This window comes from Odocoileus virginianus, chromosome 8, assembly GCF_023699985.2.
Source record: "Odocoileus virginianus isolate 20LAN1187 ecotype Illinois chromosome 8, Ovbor_1.2, whole genome shotgun sequence".
Classification (NCBI taxonomy): Eukaryota; Metazoa; Chordata; class Mammalia; order Artiodactyla; family Cervidae; genus Odocoileus; species Odocoileus virginianus.
Genome location: NC_069681.1, coordinates 49,394,219 through 49,409,563, shown reverse-complemented (window position 1 = coordinate 49,409,563; position 15,345 = coordinate 49,394,219). Strand labels below are relative to the sequence as shown.

The following is a 15,345-nucleotide window of genomic DNA, read 5'->3' as shown; positions in this document are numbered from 1 at the left end:
TGCCCCTTCCCTATATGAATATTCTTATTAGCCTTTTATTAAAATTCTAGATTTCTACATCTACAATTAATCAAAATTCACTTTGAATGTTATATCTTCAGGAATTGCTCTCTTAGGATAAGCTTCCCTCTAGTGTGTGCTGTAAAATCCCTGCCTCTAGTTATTCATTAATATGACCAGATTCCTTCTTCTCATACTCCTTAAGCTTCCCAAGCATCTCTGAATTTTCTCTGCTGCCAGCTCTATGTTCTACATGCCTTTTGGTGCAAGGAACAGGCTTAACCTCTTCTTCTTTTATAAGGAATAGTAAGTGTGTTGAACTTATTTCTCACCCTTTTGCTGAAATGTGTTCATCATGACCCTTTGGGAAACTATCAAACTTACCGTTTGCTGAAGCTTGAAATTAAAAGCGTATGTGCAGCATTATAGCTGCTATGTACAGTTGGGCTAGCTGTACACTGTGTAATGCTAGAGGAAGCTATTCATAACATAGACCTCAGTGATGTGGATGTTTTGGGGAAAAGTTTTTGAGAGATGATAGGAATGTGTTTTGATGGAACAGGATTAATACATTCTAACAATATTCTGAAATATGACATTCTTAAGGAAGAGACACCTTTTTAAAATGTGAACAAAAGGACCGTATGACTTAGCATTGAGCCTAGCTGCTATCACAAGGAACCTGGAGATTCTATTTACTCAAATACCTTTGGGTAGACAAACAAAGTGGTTATGAGAATGCTTTTTGGAGTCAGAAAGACCTGGCTTAAATCCTGATTTTTTTTCACCTCCTGGCTAGGTGACATTGGGAGAAATATTAATATTTAACCTCTCAGAAATTTGGTTTCCTCCCCTGGAAGAATGGGCATGGATAATAAAATCTTGTTGGGTTAAAATATTAAATTGCTCTTGAAAAATTAGCACACATTGGTAAGAATGGACAATGAAAGATACTGGGCCAGCCAACTGAGGGACTGAGGGATAGATTTTATTATGTGTGTATATATGGTATATAATTAATTTTAAAATGATGCTGTATAGATAGAGGACTTAGCAGAGTGTCTAGCAGGTGACGCACATGTAATGGTAACTCTTAAATACAAATTCATGGATGTTCAGAACATTGGCCCAAATGGCCAGAACTGCTTGGAGAGCAGAGAGAGAGAATTCAATAGTGACAAGCCACGGGTGGGGGCGTTAGCACCTACATGGGTGCATCTTGTAGAGTCAGCTGTTATAAACATGGGCAGGGTCCTCTGCTTTCTTCAGGCAAAAAGTAAGAGTTGTTCAATGCTTTCTCCAGAGCATGTCCCAGAAAATGATAAACTGTATGAAACCCAGATGAGGATGTACACTTAAGAAAAATCTCAGAAACTGCCATGTGAGAAGTTATAAAATTCAACTCTGGTGAATTTACCCAAACTGAATTTTATAACTCTTCCTGCGTGTGAAATAATAAGGTACTGAAAAGATACCAGCAAGAAGGAGTGATAGAAAGGTACAGGAGCTTACCTCAAGTGGAATCATTTAATTGTGATGTTGCATGAATCACTCTGAACTTTCAGCGCCCAGGAGAAGATGTAGAAATGTATCTAGCAAACAACATTTTAATCCCAAAATACCCACAGAAGTTCTTGAGGCAGAAGAGCTGAATGAGAGCAGATGTGGAAATTGGGAAAGAGAAACCGGATGAGGCATAGCTTGAAAGTGAATACTGTATATAAAAGTACATCTTTCCAGAGTTGGCTTGTGTTTGTGATACTGTGCACTTTTCTCTCCTAATTTCTCAAAACCGTTTCTTTTCATGGACCATCAGAGAAGGATAGAAACCAGAAAGAAATGTTCAGTCACAGCCCAGTGTGGTTCCAAGGAACCCTTTAGAATTAGACACGCAAGAATATTTGTGTGATGGCTTAGATTTCTAGAAGCAGACACTGAGGTGGATTTGGGTATAAAATCTTTATTAATGAGCAGCACCTGTGAAGGAAAGGAAACGGGAGGGAGTTTGAGCAGAGGGAGGAACTGAATAATGATGGAGCCTCTGAGCAAGACTTAGCCAGCCTCTAGGGAGTCCGGCAGTGAGACCTGCCCAAAGGAGTTGTGCCAAGTTGGTCTGCAGTGTCCATTTCTTTGTAGCCCACTTTGCTGTCATGGGATGTAAGCTGCCTTTCCCTCCTACTGCCCTGCACTCCAGGGCAAGGCCTCAGGCAAAGCAACTTTCTGTCGCTGAGCTGATCCAGAAGCAACTGAAAATAGGAGCCCATCTGTTGCCGACATTTCTTCAGCCAGACGTGTCTTCGGTTGATGGGCAGTCTGAGCGGTGCAGGTTCACGCTCATCCCTCTTAGATGAGTGTTCTGCAGTGGAGTTGATAGACAAAACCTCAGGCAAATGCTGCCCTTGTGTAAATCCTGGACATTATCAATTCTCCACTCTCATGAAAACCTCATTTATTTTCTTTTGGAAGCTCAACAAAGATCCTATATTATCAATCTGAACTACATAGTCTTCTAAGTATCTACCAGGTATATATGACCCATATTTCCCACCCAAATTTAGACAGACGTGGCAGCATGTTCATTTCTCTAATATCATCCTGTTTATTGTCTTTACAGTTCTTATTTGTTTCCTTTTATTATGTAGAGATTTTGCAGTAAAAGTAAGAAAAGTAATGCTCTCTATGGCATTTTTTAAATATGTTTGAAGGATAACAGAATATACCATACAGAATTATGATAGATAATACTGGTCCAGAAAATGCTAAGAAGTGTTATAGATGTGAAATCTAAACTTAAGTAAACTTTAAACAAGTCTTTATGTTACCTTTCATATTTTAATAAACATTTCTCTAAATAATATCTGAAGGGTGTATTGCCTAAAATGAAGGCCCTTTTCCCTGATATAAATGAAAGTTCTCTGTTTTTATCTCTTAATAAGCCAAAGTTTACACCTAACATCCCTACTTTGATGTCCCCAATTTAGCTTTTTTTTTTTGTTTTTGAAAAATAGAGAGAGAGAGATCACTGACTGCTGGGATGTTGACCGCTTTTCTCTTGGCTTTATTCAACCACAATTCTGATATTTCCTTGATCATTCCAAACCTCGATGAGACCCATCAGTCAGGAATTTTACGGGAGTAGGCAAGCATGAAATTAATTTTCTAAAGTGAGGTAGCTTACAGATGCCAGAAGCTCATAACTCAGGAATACTGGTAAATCTCTAAATTAGTTCTTTAGCTGCTAGGTTGTTTTCGTTGTTGCTATTATTACTCTTATGACTTAACTGGGTGAAATTTTTCAGTTTTTGTTTTTTTATGTAGAAGGAGTGGTTACACATTTTCAGACAAGGAAGTTACTTTCTATTTGTGTGTGTGTGTATGTATGAATTCTTTGGCTATATTATTTTCCTGTAAGGCCTAGTTATCCAGGCATGTGCCAATTTTTTAATGTTAATAGGAGACATTTCCTTTCACATTGCATTTTTCCTTTTATTCTGATTCTGTGAGAGCTAGGACTATGTAGAGTTGGTAGCTCCATAGCAGTATTCTCTAAGGAATGTAAATTCTGATCTCTTTGTAAAATCAGGGAGGAGTCCAAGTTGAGGGATTGTAATATTTTAGATACTGTTCTCATTTACAGATAAACAGATTTTGATGACTATATTAAATGTGTAATTTTTAGTTCAGTAACCATTCAAAATATAACTTCTACTGTGGGCTTCCCTGGTAGCTCAGTTGGTAAAGAATCTGCCTGCAATGCAGGAGACCTGAGTTCAATCCCTGGGTTGGAAAGGTGTCCCGGAGAATGAACGGCTACTCACTCCAGTACTCTGGCCTGGAAAATTCCATGAACAGAGGAGCCTGATGGGCTACAGACCATGGGGTTGCAAAGAGTCAGACACAACTGAGCGACTTTCACTTTCATGTGAAATATTATACTATTACATACACATGTGTGTTCTCAGTTGTGATCAACTCTTTGCGACCCTATGGAGTGTAGCCCACCAGGTTCCTCTGTACGTGAGTTTATTCCTGGCAAGAATACTGGAGTGGGTTGCCATTTCCTCCTCCAGGGAATCTTTCTGACCCAGGTATTGAACCCATTTCTCCTGTATCTCCTGCATTGGCAGGAGATTTTTTACCACTGAGCCACCTGGAAATCCCCACTATTATATATACCACTAGTAAATATACTACTATTCCAGTTCCTACAATATAATTGTTATTGATGATTATAAATGAGTCCCAGCCAATCATCTAAAATAGTGATTGTAGTTTGTGTGTGTATGTGTACAGAAAATTCCCCAGTGATTTTTGGCTATAATAGCTCATTTAGAGGTATTAGTCAAGTGTCTTACTGTGAATTTGTTTTCCTGTCTTGATTTACATCCAATTAGCTTTGAAGCACTGATGGATATTTTATATAGTATACTATAGTCTCATGGCCACAAGTCAGAAACAAACCAAGTTGGAAGTATAAATCTCTGCACTAATAATTTTAAATGAATCCCCTGTACTCTTTTTAAAACACTATCATCTCCCTTTGTACTGTGGGAGTTTATGGAGCCTAGGAGATATGTGGCTCTCTGGTTCAAGTTCATCTCTCAAAGAGACCACTGGGCCATCAACCCTAAGTTCAGTTCTCTGTTACCTTAGTCTGTAATTGGGATGGACAGACTGAGAGTTGTAAGAATCTTCTCATTTATCCCAAGATGTGTTAAATAAGAATAAAACAGAAGATCCAAGTGAAGGTCCTAGTATTATATTCCTCCACCTAGGTCATGGTAACAAATTAGAAGTGATATTATATCCAGGCAGATGGCAGAGATTAATGCCGTCTTGGTAGATTTACAAGATTTAGTGTTAAAGGTCTCCATCATATCACAATTTTCAAAATAACAAGTATTTATTTCCAAAATAAAGAACAAGCTTGCATCTGTTGCAAAAAGGTCTAGCACTTGCAAATTTCTTTGAATTCTGAGGAGTGCATATACCACACTTGAAAAGATTGCTCTAAACTATGTATTGGTGCCTTGAAAAGTTGTGTGCTCTGAATGAGTACAGGAGGAGAAGGGTTTTGCAGCAGATCCAGACTATACTATCTGTAGCCTTATCAATTAGACCTCATGACCCAGGGGATCCCAAGTTACTATCAGTGATCATGGTATACAGGAATGCCTTGTTGGAGGTTTTGAAATCCTATACTCCTCAAAAGAACTAAACTGTAGTTATTATAAATTTTTCCATGTTCCTGAAAAAAGGCCATGCCTGCAGCAGCAAAAACTATTCCTCCTGTAAAAAAGTAGATCCTGAAATGCTACTGGAATCTAGTAGAGACTGAAAGCAAAAGTATGAGTCAAAAAAATAACTCTGCATTTGAAGTCTCCCATCTTTAGCTGAATATGAAAGACCTGTCAAGTCATAAGGCTTAACTGGCAGAGCATCAATTCATTACACAAATGAAATAGTGCATACATATTTTGGTCCTGAGAAGGTCCAGTGGACACAAGTTAGATTAGGTGACTCATGTACCCATGTCACTAGCCTCTGTTGCATCTGCTTTTTAGATCATACTGTGGCCCTATAATATTTTATGTATGACCAGGTGATGGAAAAGTAGGAAAAAAATTTCCTGGTTCATGAATGGCATTGTTCAATCTTAAGGTGCAGGAAAAAAGGGGTGCATGAATTCTCAGAGTATCACATAGAGGTGGCCCTCCAAATCTGTGATGAGGAGTAAACTTCCCAGTAGATAGAGCTCTGAGCAGTGCCCCCAGACATCAACTTTGGAGGGAGAGAAGCCTGAGAGAACTCCTAAGGAGTTCTGATCATCTTGGCATACTGTTCATAGGCCAGAAAGACTACTAGAAGTTAGAGATTATGTAGCCTGGCTGGTAAACATGTGGATGGTCCTATGGAATTGAGAACAGAGATATGTCCTCTCATGTCAGGAAGGACTGCTCACCAAGGAGACCCTAAAAACTATCCAGGAGAGGTCATCCAGCCTCTGTGCTCAGCTCTCCAAGGACCTGCAAAATGGATCAATAATGCTCTAGCCATTGTGATCAGGGATGGTTATTTTGGATACCTCAGTGCAAAAAGCTTTCTCAGTGAGACTTCCCTAGCTTTTGTTTGACTTTCAAATCCTTGGTGACAAGTTAACTGCATTAAATCCATTCCTTACTGGAGTTGAGAATTCCATTTTGACTTATGTTAACACAGTTTCTGGGTTTGGTTTTGCCTTTCTTGACTAGAGTTCCTACGTATAGCACCAACATCCAAGAGTTTATAGAGTTCCTTATTTATCATCCTATTATGATCTCATATAACATTGTCCTTTACACACAGAAAAAAAAAATAGAAAAAGAACTTTCACTGACAGGGAGGTGGACAGTTGGCAAATTAACATAGTCATATTCTAGTAGTTCTCAGGCATCATAGGATGTGCCAGCTGAGGGAAGACACCCTGAAGTTTAGGGCTTTCCATGTGACTCAGTGGTAAAGAATCTGCTGCCAATGCAGGAGTTTCAGGAGATGGAGCTTCAATCCCTGAATTGGGAAGATCCCCTGGAGTAGGAAATTGCAACCTATTCCAGTATTCTTGCTTGGGATAGCCCATGGCTAGAGGAGCCAGGCAGGCTACAATCCATGGGGTCACAAACAGTCAGACAGGACTCAGCAACTGAGCACACACACAGACACCCTGAAGTTTGAACTGATGCATGTCAAGTTCCTCATTTCATGGCGCTGTATCCCTTGTAGGTCCAGGTGTATATAACCATTGTCCAGGACACAAAGCATGGATCTAGCAGTGGCCCCCTACCACCCTGTCCCCTAGTGACCCAACTGGTCAATTTCTAATTCCCATCAGCTATGTTAGGTTTACCAGGATACAGTCCGCTATTCCCAAGATGGATACTTCCTCCAGGAGATGCAACAAGATTTCAACCAGCCAGAAAATGATCGCCACCTGCATCAATCCTCTCCTCCCTTGCCTTCTTCTCTACTTCCTTTTTTTTTTTTTAATGAAGAACTTGAGAAGTTACCATTCTGGAGGGATCAATGCCAGGATGTATTGGCACATGTGGATCCGTGCAGTGTAGCAGATCCTTATCCTCTCACCCTGAATCTGCAGAATCTGCAGGTCTAACTTCCAACCCCCATAATGAGCATTTTATTGCTGAGGGTTTTTCATGTTGCAAGAGACTGCTTTGACACTCTTGAGTCCACTTTGCCACCATTATGGCACATTGGGAATGCTAAGAACTTGAAAACACCTAGGAACAGCTCTGAATCAATAAGGGTCCTGTGACAGTCAGAGAGGATGGAAGTAGAATGTCCTTCTTCCTTGCCATTCAGGAGAGATGGTTTGGAATCAGGTGTCATAGGCTGGGCTCCTAAATTCCCCAACCAAAGAAAGGTCAAAGAGCCAAGTGACAGTGTCCGCTTTGCACTTTGTCTTCCCTGGTTTCACTTCTTTATTCCTTTGCTGCTGTTCAGTCCCTAAGCCACATCCTACTATTTGCAACCCCATGGACTGCAGTACGCCAGTATCTCCGATATTCAGTATCTCTGGGAGTTTGCTCAAATTCGTGTCCATTGATTGAGTCAGTGAGTCTATCTAACCATCTCATCCTCTGCTGACCCATTCTTTTGCCTTCAGTCTTTCCCATCATCAGGATCTTTTCAGTGAATCAGCACTTCACATCAGGTGGCTAAAGTATTGTAGTTTCAGCTTCAGCCTTAATCCTTACAATGGATTTTTAGGGTTGATCTCCTTTAGGATTGACTGGTTTGATCTTTCTGCTGTCCAAGGGACTTCAAGCAACTTCTCCAATACCACAGTTCAAAAGCATCAATTCTTTGGCATTTAGCTTTCTTTATGGTCCAACTCTCACATCTGTACATGACTAATGGAAAAACCATAGGTTTGACTATATAGAACTTCGTCAATAAAATGATGTCTTTGCTTTTTAATGTGTTGTCTAGCTTTGTCATAGCTTTCTTACCAAGGAGTAAGCTGCTTTTAATTTCATGGCTACAGTCGCCATCAGCAGTGATTTTGGAGTCCCCAAAAATGAAATCTGTCACCATTTCCACTTTTCCCCCTTCTATTTGCCATGAAGTGATGGGACTAGATGCCATCATCTAAGTTTTTTGAATGTTGAGTTTTAAGCCAGCTTTTTCACTCCCCTCTTTCACCCTCATCAAGAAGCTCTTTAGTTCCTCTTCACTTTATGCCATTGGAGTGGTATTATCTGCATATCTGAGGTTGTTGATATTTCTTCTAGAAATCTTGATTCTGGCTTGTGAGTCATCCAGCCTAGCATTTTGCTGAGCTTAATAAGTTAAACAAGCAGGGTGACAATATACAACCTTGACATACTCCTTTTCCAATTTTGAACCAGTCATTTTTTACATGTAATGTTCTAACTGTTGCTTCTTGACCCACATACAGGTTTCTTGGGAGATAGGTAAGGTGGTCTGGTATTCCCATCTCAAGAATTTTCCAGTTTGTTGTGATCCACACAGTCAAAGGCTTTAGCATAGTCTTTCAAGCTGAAATAGATTTTTTTAAGAATTCCCTTGCTTTTTCTATGACCCAAAAAAATGTCTGCAATTTGGTCTTTGGTTCCTTTGCATTTTCTAAACCCAGCTTGTACATCTGGAAGTTCTTGGTACACATATTGTTGAAGCCTAAATTGAAGAATTTTGACCATTATCTTGACAGCATGTGAAAAAACCACAATTATGAGATAGTTTGTACATTCCTTGGCTTTGCCCTTCTTTGGGATTGGAATGAAAGTTGAGTTTTTCCAGTCCTATGGCCACTGCTGACTTTTCCAAATTTGTTGGCATATTGAGTGCAGCATTTTTGCAGCATCATATTTTAGGATTTGAAATAGCTCAGCTGGAATTCCATCACCTCCACTGACTCCATTTGTCATAAAGCTTCCTAAGGCCCATTTGACTTTACACTCCAGGATGTCTGGCTCTAGGTGAGTGAGCATACATACCACCATTGTTATCCTGGTCATTAACACGTTTTTTGTATAGCTCTGTGTATTCTTGCCAGCTCTTCTTAACCTCTTCTGCCTCTGTTAGGTCCTTATAATTTCTGCCCTTTATTGTCCCCATCTTTGCATGAAATATTCCCTTGGTATCTCTTAATTTCCTTGAAGAGATCTCTAGTCTTTCCTATTTTATTTTTTCCCTCTACCTCACTGCATTGTTCACTTAAAAAGTCTTTCTCATCTCTCCTTGCTATTCTGTGGAATTCTGCATTCAATTGGATATATCCTCCCCTTTCTCCCCTAATTTTTGCTTCTCTTCTTCCTCAGCTACTTGAAAAGCTTCCTCAGACAACTACTTTTCCTTCTTGCAATTCTTTTTCTTTGGGATCGTTTTGGTCACCACCTCCTGTACAGTGTTATGAACCTCTGTCAATAGTTCTTCAGGCATTCTATCTACTCAATCTAATCCCCTGAATCTATTTGCCACTTCTACTGTGTAATAATAAGGGATTTGATTTAGGTCATACCTGAATGGCCTAGTGGTTTTCCTGACTCTTCAATTTAAGTCTGAATTTTGAAATAAGGAGTTCATGATCTGAGCCACAGTCAGCTTCCAGTCTTGTTTTTACTGAGTGTATAGAGCTTCTCCATCTTTGGCTGCAAAGAATATAATTAATATGATTTTGGTATTGAACATCCAGTGATGTCCATGTGTAAAGTCGTCTGTTGGGTTGTTGGAAAAGGATGTTATGACCAGTATGTTCTCTTGACAAAACTGTTAGCCTTTGCCCTGCTTCATTTTGTACTTCAGGGTCAGACTTGCCTGTAACTCCAGGTATCTCTTGACTTCCTACTTTGCATTCCAATCAGACTTGCCTGTAACTCCAGGTATCTCAACTTCCTCCTTTGCATTCCAATCTCCTATGATGAAAAGGACATCTTTCTTTGGTATTAGTTGTAGAAGGTCTTGTAAGTCTTCATATAACTGGTCAACTTAAGCTTCCTTGGCATCAGTGGTTGGGGGATAGGCTTGAATTACTCTGGTAGCAAATGGTTTGCCTTGGAAATGAACCAAGATCATTCTGTTTTTGAGATTGCACCCAAGTACTGCATTTCAGACTCCTGTTGACTATGAGGGCTACTCAATTTCTTTTAATTGATTCTTGCCCACATTAATAGATATTGGTGGTCATCTGAATTGAATTTGCCCATTCTGGCCCATTTTAGTTCACTGATTCCTAAAATGTCAATGGGCATTCTTGCCATCTCCTGTTTGACCACTTCCAATTTACCTTGATTTATGGACCTAACATTCAAGGTTCCTATACAATATTATTCTTTACAGCACTGGACTTTACTTTCTCTTTATCTTCAAAATAAGCTGTTAATATCCAGATATTTCTCAGTCATAAAAATAAACAAAACTGTGCCATTTGCAGAGATGTGGATGGACCGAGAGACTGTCATATAGAGTGAAGTAAGTCAGAAAAACAGATATCATATAATATCACTTATATGTGAAATCTAGAAAAATGATACTGATGAGTTTATTTGCAAAGCAGAAATATACACACAGACATAGAGGACAAATTTATGGATCCCAAGGGGACAAGAGAAATGGGATGAACTGGGAGATTGGGATTGGCATATATACACTACCATGTATGAAATGGATAACTGAGAACCTATTGTATAGCACAGGAAACTATTCAATGCTCTTTGGTGACCCAAATAGAAAGGAAATCCAAAAAAGGAGGAAATACACACACACACACACACACACACACACACACACACACAGCTGATTCACTTTGCCATGCAGCAGAAATTAACACAACATTGCAATTTGTGATGGCAACTATAACCATTGCTCTGGTAAGAATTAATTTAAAAAAAGACAAAAAATGCTTTTTATGTGATTACCTCTGGGAAAATATATCCCTAATAATTTATATCCATTGCCTCTTCAAATGCTAGTTCATCATTTCCTTCAGGATACTTACCCCTCAATATTTCTATATTTGAATATGGTATTATTATTATATACTATTAATGTGTGATAGTATTATAAGGATATAAAATAAATGTTACATAAAAAATATGAATAGGTTATACATAAAATACATATAAAATATATGAATATGGTATTATTATATACTATTATGTGTGATAATATTATAAGGATATAAAATAAAGGTTACATATAAGATATGAATAAATGTTACATATAAAATAAATGTTACATATAAAATATGTTACATATAAAGTACATATAAAATGTGAATATATGTTACATATAAAATAGGTAACATAAAAATGCTACATATTTAACACAATAAGTAACTATATATATGTATATATCAATATTCCTAATATATAATATCCCCTGGAGAAGTAAATGGCAACCCATTTTGGCATTCTTGCCTGGGAAAACCCATGGACAGAAGAATATGGAGGGCTATAGTCCATGGAGTTGCAAAACAGTCAGACATGAATTATGACTAAATGAACAACAAAATACATAATATTTAATCAATATATTATATCTAATATCTGATCAAACATATATTCCTAATTTATTGAGGGAGAACAAGTTATAGATATGTTAATTGAATTATTTTTAGTATTTTATGTTCTTAATTTTTTGAGAATTGAATTCTTGATATTCTTAAAAACTTATTTTAATATATTCCCAGATATGTAAAACCCCTATTGCTATATTCCCCAAATATAATTATTTAATAAGGGGAAAGAAGACTTATTTATTGTCTATGTTTTTTTGAACAACATCCCAACTGGTTTATTGCACATGACAGTTAATAAACCTTGATTAACTCACTGAAGTTTCATTTGCAGATGTACTAGTGTCTTCATCCCTATCAGTCTCCTGGATTTACTGCAGCCGCTGTCCAAACAGGCAGGTTAATCACTGTTGCTGAAATAAAGCAGATTCTATTACAAGTGAATGCTTTAGCTAGTTTAGGTGAAAAGGAATATAAGATGTTAGATTATGATTCAGGGAAAATAGTTGAGAACCTGTTGTACGGCATAAGCCTCGTGCTCCAATACTTATGTGCCTGTGCTTTCCTCTCATTTAAGACAGACCTGACAAATCAAATGTGATTTCTCTGTCAATATGTTTCCTAGTGTTGCAGGTGGAAAATATGTGTCAATGCTTTTTTGAATTTTAGACATTAACTTAATTTGGTGATGGTCAGTAACTTAAACATGAAATGATTTTGAACCAATATGTCCATAATTCTAGATTTGAAAATTAATTTAGCAATTTGCTTGATAAGGCAAATATTAAAAAAAACAAAATAGCTGTCTCTCTTTTTAAGGGACTTCGCAGGTAGCACTAATGGTAAAGAACCCCCCTGCTAATGAACGAGATGTAAGAGACTAATCCCTGGGCTGGGAAGATCCCCTGGAGAAGGAAATGGCCACCCACTCTGGTATTCTTGCCTGACAAATCTCATGGACAGAGGAGTCTGGTGGGCTACAGTCCATAGGGTTGCAGAACTGGACATGACTGAAGCAACTTAGCAGGCACTTTTTAAAGAAGGTAGTTGCTATTAAAATTGAAAAAGGCAATAGGAAAAAGAACTCTAAAGTTATGTAGACTTGTAAAAGTCATGAATGCAAATAGCCTAGACTCTTCCAAAGAATATGTAAGAGCATATAGGGAAATATTACTAGCTAACATCTATTGAGAGGCTTTTACGTGCCAGGTCTGTTGTGGAGCACAATGATTAGGTAATTTTTAGTTTCCTTAAAATGAACAAAACAACAGTTAACAACAAAACAAATAGTTACATACTACCATTTTAATGATTGGGTCGTGCAAAATCATAGAGCAACACAGTGGGGCCGTGGTTATTTAAACCTAGGTATTTATATTTCAGAATCTAGCCTATAAACCATCTATCACTGTGAACAGACACATGAAGACACAGATCTTCCTGTGTTACATTTCTTTTTTGCAAAGTGCAGTAGAATCTACCTTTCTGTGATTGAAGAAAATATACACTCAATAGCCTTCTAGCCTCAAGTATTACCAAATTTAGGCTGTGTTAGTGTCAGTTGCTCAGTCGGGTCCAACTCTTTGCAACCCCATGGACTGTAGCCTGCCAGGTTTCTCTGTCCATGGAATTCTCCAGGCAAGAATACCGGAGTGGGTTGCCATTCCTTTTTCCAGGGTTTCTTCCTGACCCAGGGATCAAACCCAGGTCTCCCGCACTGCAGGCAGATTCTTTAACCTTGAAGCACCGGGGAAGCCCAAATCCTGCCAAAACCCAACCATAATGCATTCATAAAATTTGTCTGCCAGACTCCCCCTCCTGATACATTGGCAGCTGAGTTTGAGCTCCAGAAAACTCTGTTTACTCTGGATGCAATTTTAAATGGAAGACAGAGTGTCTGCACTGTAGAGGTTATGTAAAACTTTGTAAGGGCTCCTTGTACCTCACCTGGTGAATGTACCTCTCTTTGAAGTCCACTGCTATTAAATTCACTGTGCATAGTGTTCCTGAAACTATGAAGCTAATTAATGTCAACTAATGCCATGTGTGTAGGTTGTCCTGAGGAATCACCCTCATTTACAGAAAAGAACTAAAACAGGGGTCTTTTTGATCATCATCAGTTCATTATTTAACAGATACAAATTAACAGCTTCTATATATATTCAACCAGGCATTGTTTTGAGAATTGAGGATAAAGGGATCAATGAAGTGATACTTTCCCTGATGGGGTTTGTATTTTGAGTGGAAAAAGAAAAGACTTGGCAGGGAATGAAAATGAAGAAATAACAAAGGGTCAAGGTAAAAATTTGGGTTTCATCTGGACTGTAATGGAAAGTCATTAGAAGTTTTGAGCAGGGGAGTGGTCAAACATGCAGTGTTTTAAAGGTATCCTTCTGGCTGTAATGTGGTGAATAGTACATACCCCTCCATGCTCATGTGACTGAGTTGACTCTCTTGGCCCTAGATAAACAGCTCCTCTATTGCTCCCAAAGAACCTTCTGTACGGTCATTCTATTACTGCATGCTATGTGAACAAAGCATCTACTGTGACATATCCTGACATTAAAGAGGCACTGATATTTGAGGACTTTATTCTCAGGAAAGATAGGTGTGGTTTAGTTTAGAGCCTATTTGCAATTCTAACAAGATAAGTTATCTTATTGTGATACTGCAGAAGATTTCAAGCTATAAATTTTTAGAGAATTCTCATTGAAGGAAGCATGATAAATCTGAATCCAAAGATAAGGAAATTTCGGTTTTGATAATCTGTATAACTGAAGGGGCTTTTTCCCCTTCCTGCATTATATGCTAATATATTTCATGTTCTTAGAATAATGACTGGTACCACCACACAGATGTTCAGTAAACATTTTAAGAAAATAACAACATGCTAGTGGCATTATCATTATGTATTTCAAAAGATAATGTTGACCATGGATGATTCCACAATTATAAATTGAGTGTTCTCTGTATGTCCAGCAATATGCTAAGTCGTAAAGATAATATATATTGAGAGAAGACATGCCCCTGTCTTCTAGGAGTTTGAAGTCTAAGTTAAAGAGATTAAACACATGACTATTAACATGATCTAAATAAGAATTGGCTTTTACTGAATTTGCTATGTGCTGGGCACTATGCTATGCATATTTTATGTATTTCCTCTTTTAATCCTTGTATAGATATAGGGGGGTAGTAATGTTATTATGTTTATTGTGCAAAAAGAAAAAAAAAAAACTGAATCTTAGAGTTTATATAAATTGACTAAAATCTCCATACTGAAATATAAACCCAGACAGTCTGACTTGTCTTCTTAACCATTAGATACTAATTGTCTCTGAGGAGTCTGTGGTGTCAGGCATTAACTGCGATTAGCCTTTAGAAATGGGAGACATCATATTGTTGGGTCCTCAGGGGGAATTCATGGAGGAGACGGGCTGATGAACCAATGTATAAAGGAGAGAGAAAGCCATCTCAGAAGCACAGTAGCAGTGCCAAAGACGAAATAATCAAAAACTGCAGAGCAGGTGGAAAAGAATATCAAAAGGCAGTCACTCCTTTAAAAGCCCAGTTAGGTTTTTGTAATACGCGATGCTTGTCCTTTCATATATATAATTAGCCTTATATTCCCTAATTTTAATTAAGTTTTTAGTTTTGACTTTCAAAATCAGAGAAGGGTTTATCTGGCTTTAAAATTTTACTTAGGTAAGTTATGCTGATAGCGTTTTATGGGTTCATTTCTTTTCCAGATGTCAATTTTTGTAAAAGGGTGTTTAATGCCAGGAATCTGCAGAATTTTCAAATGTATGCTAACC

General features: G+C 38.0%; 1 long non-coding RNA gene across 1 annotated transcript; it reads right to left on the bottom strand.

Moving 5' to 3' along the window:
- Nucleotides 1-1,979: 1,979 nt before the first annotated feature.
- On the bottom strand, nucleotides 1,980-14,034 carry LOC139036246 (uncharacterized). The gene is made up of 3 exons (XR_011488950.1): nucleotides 13,956-14,034; nucleotides 11,851-11,946; nucleotides 1,980-2,356 (listed from the first exon to the last, which is right to left on the bottom strand). It is a non-coding gene; the product is annotated as an uncharacterized lncRNA (long non-coding RNA).
- Nucleotides 14,035-15,345: the final 1,311 nt, after the last annotated feature.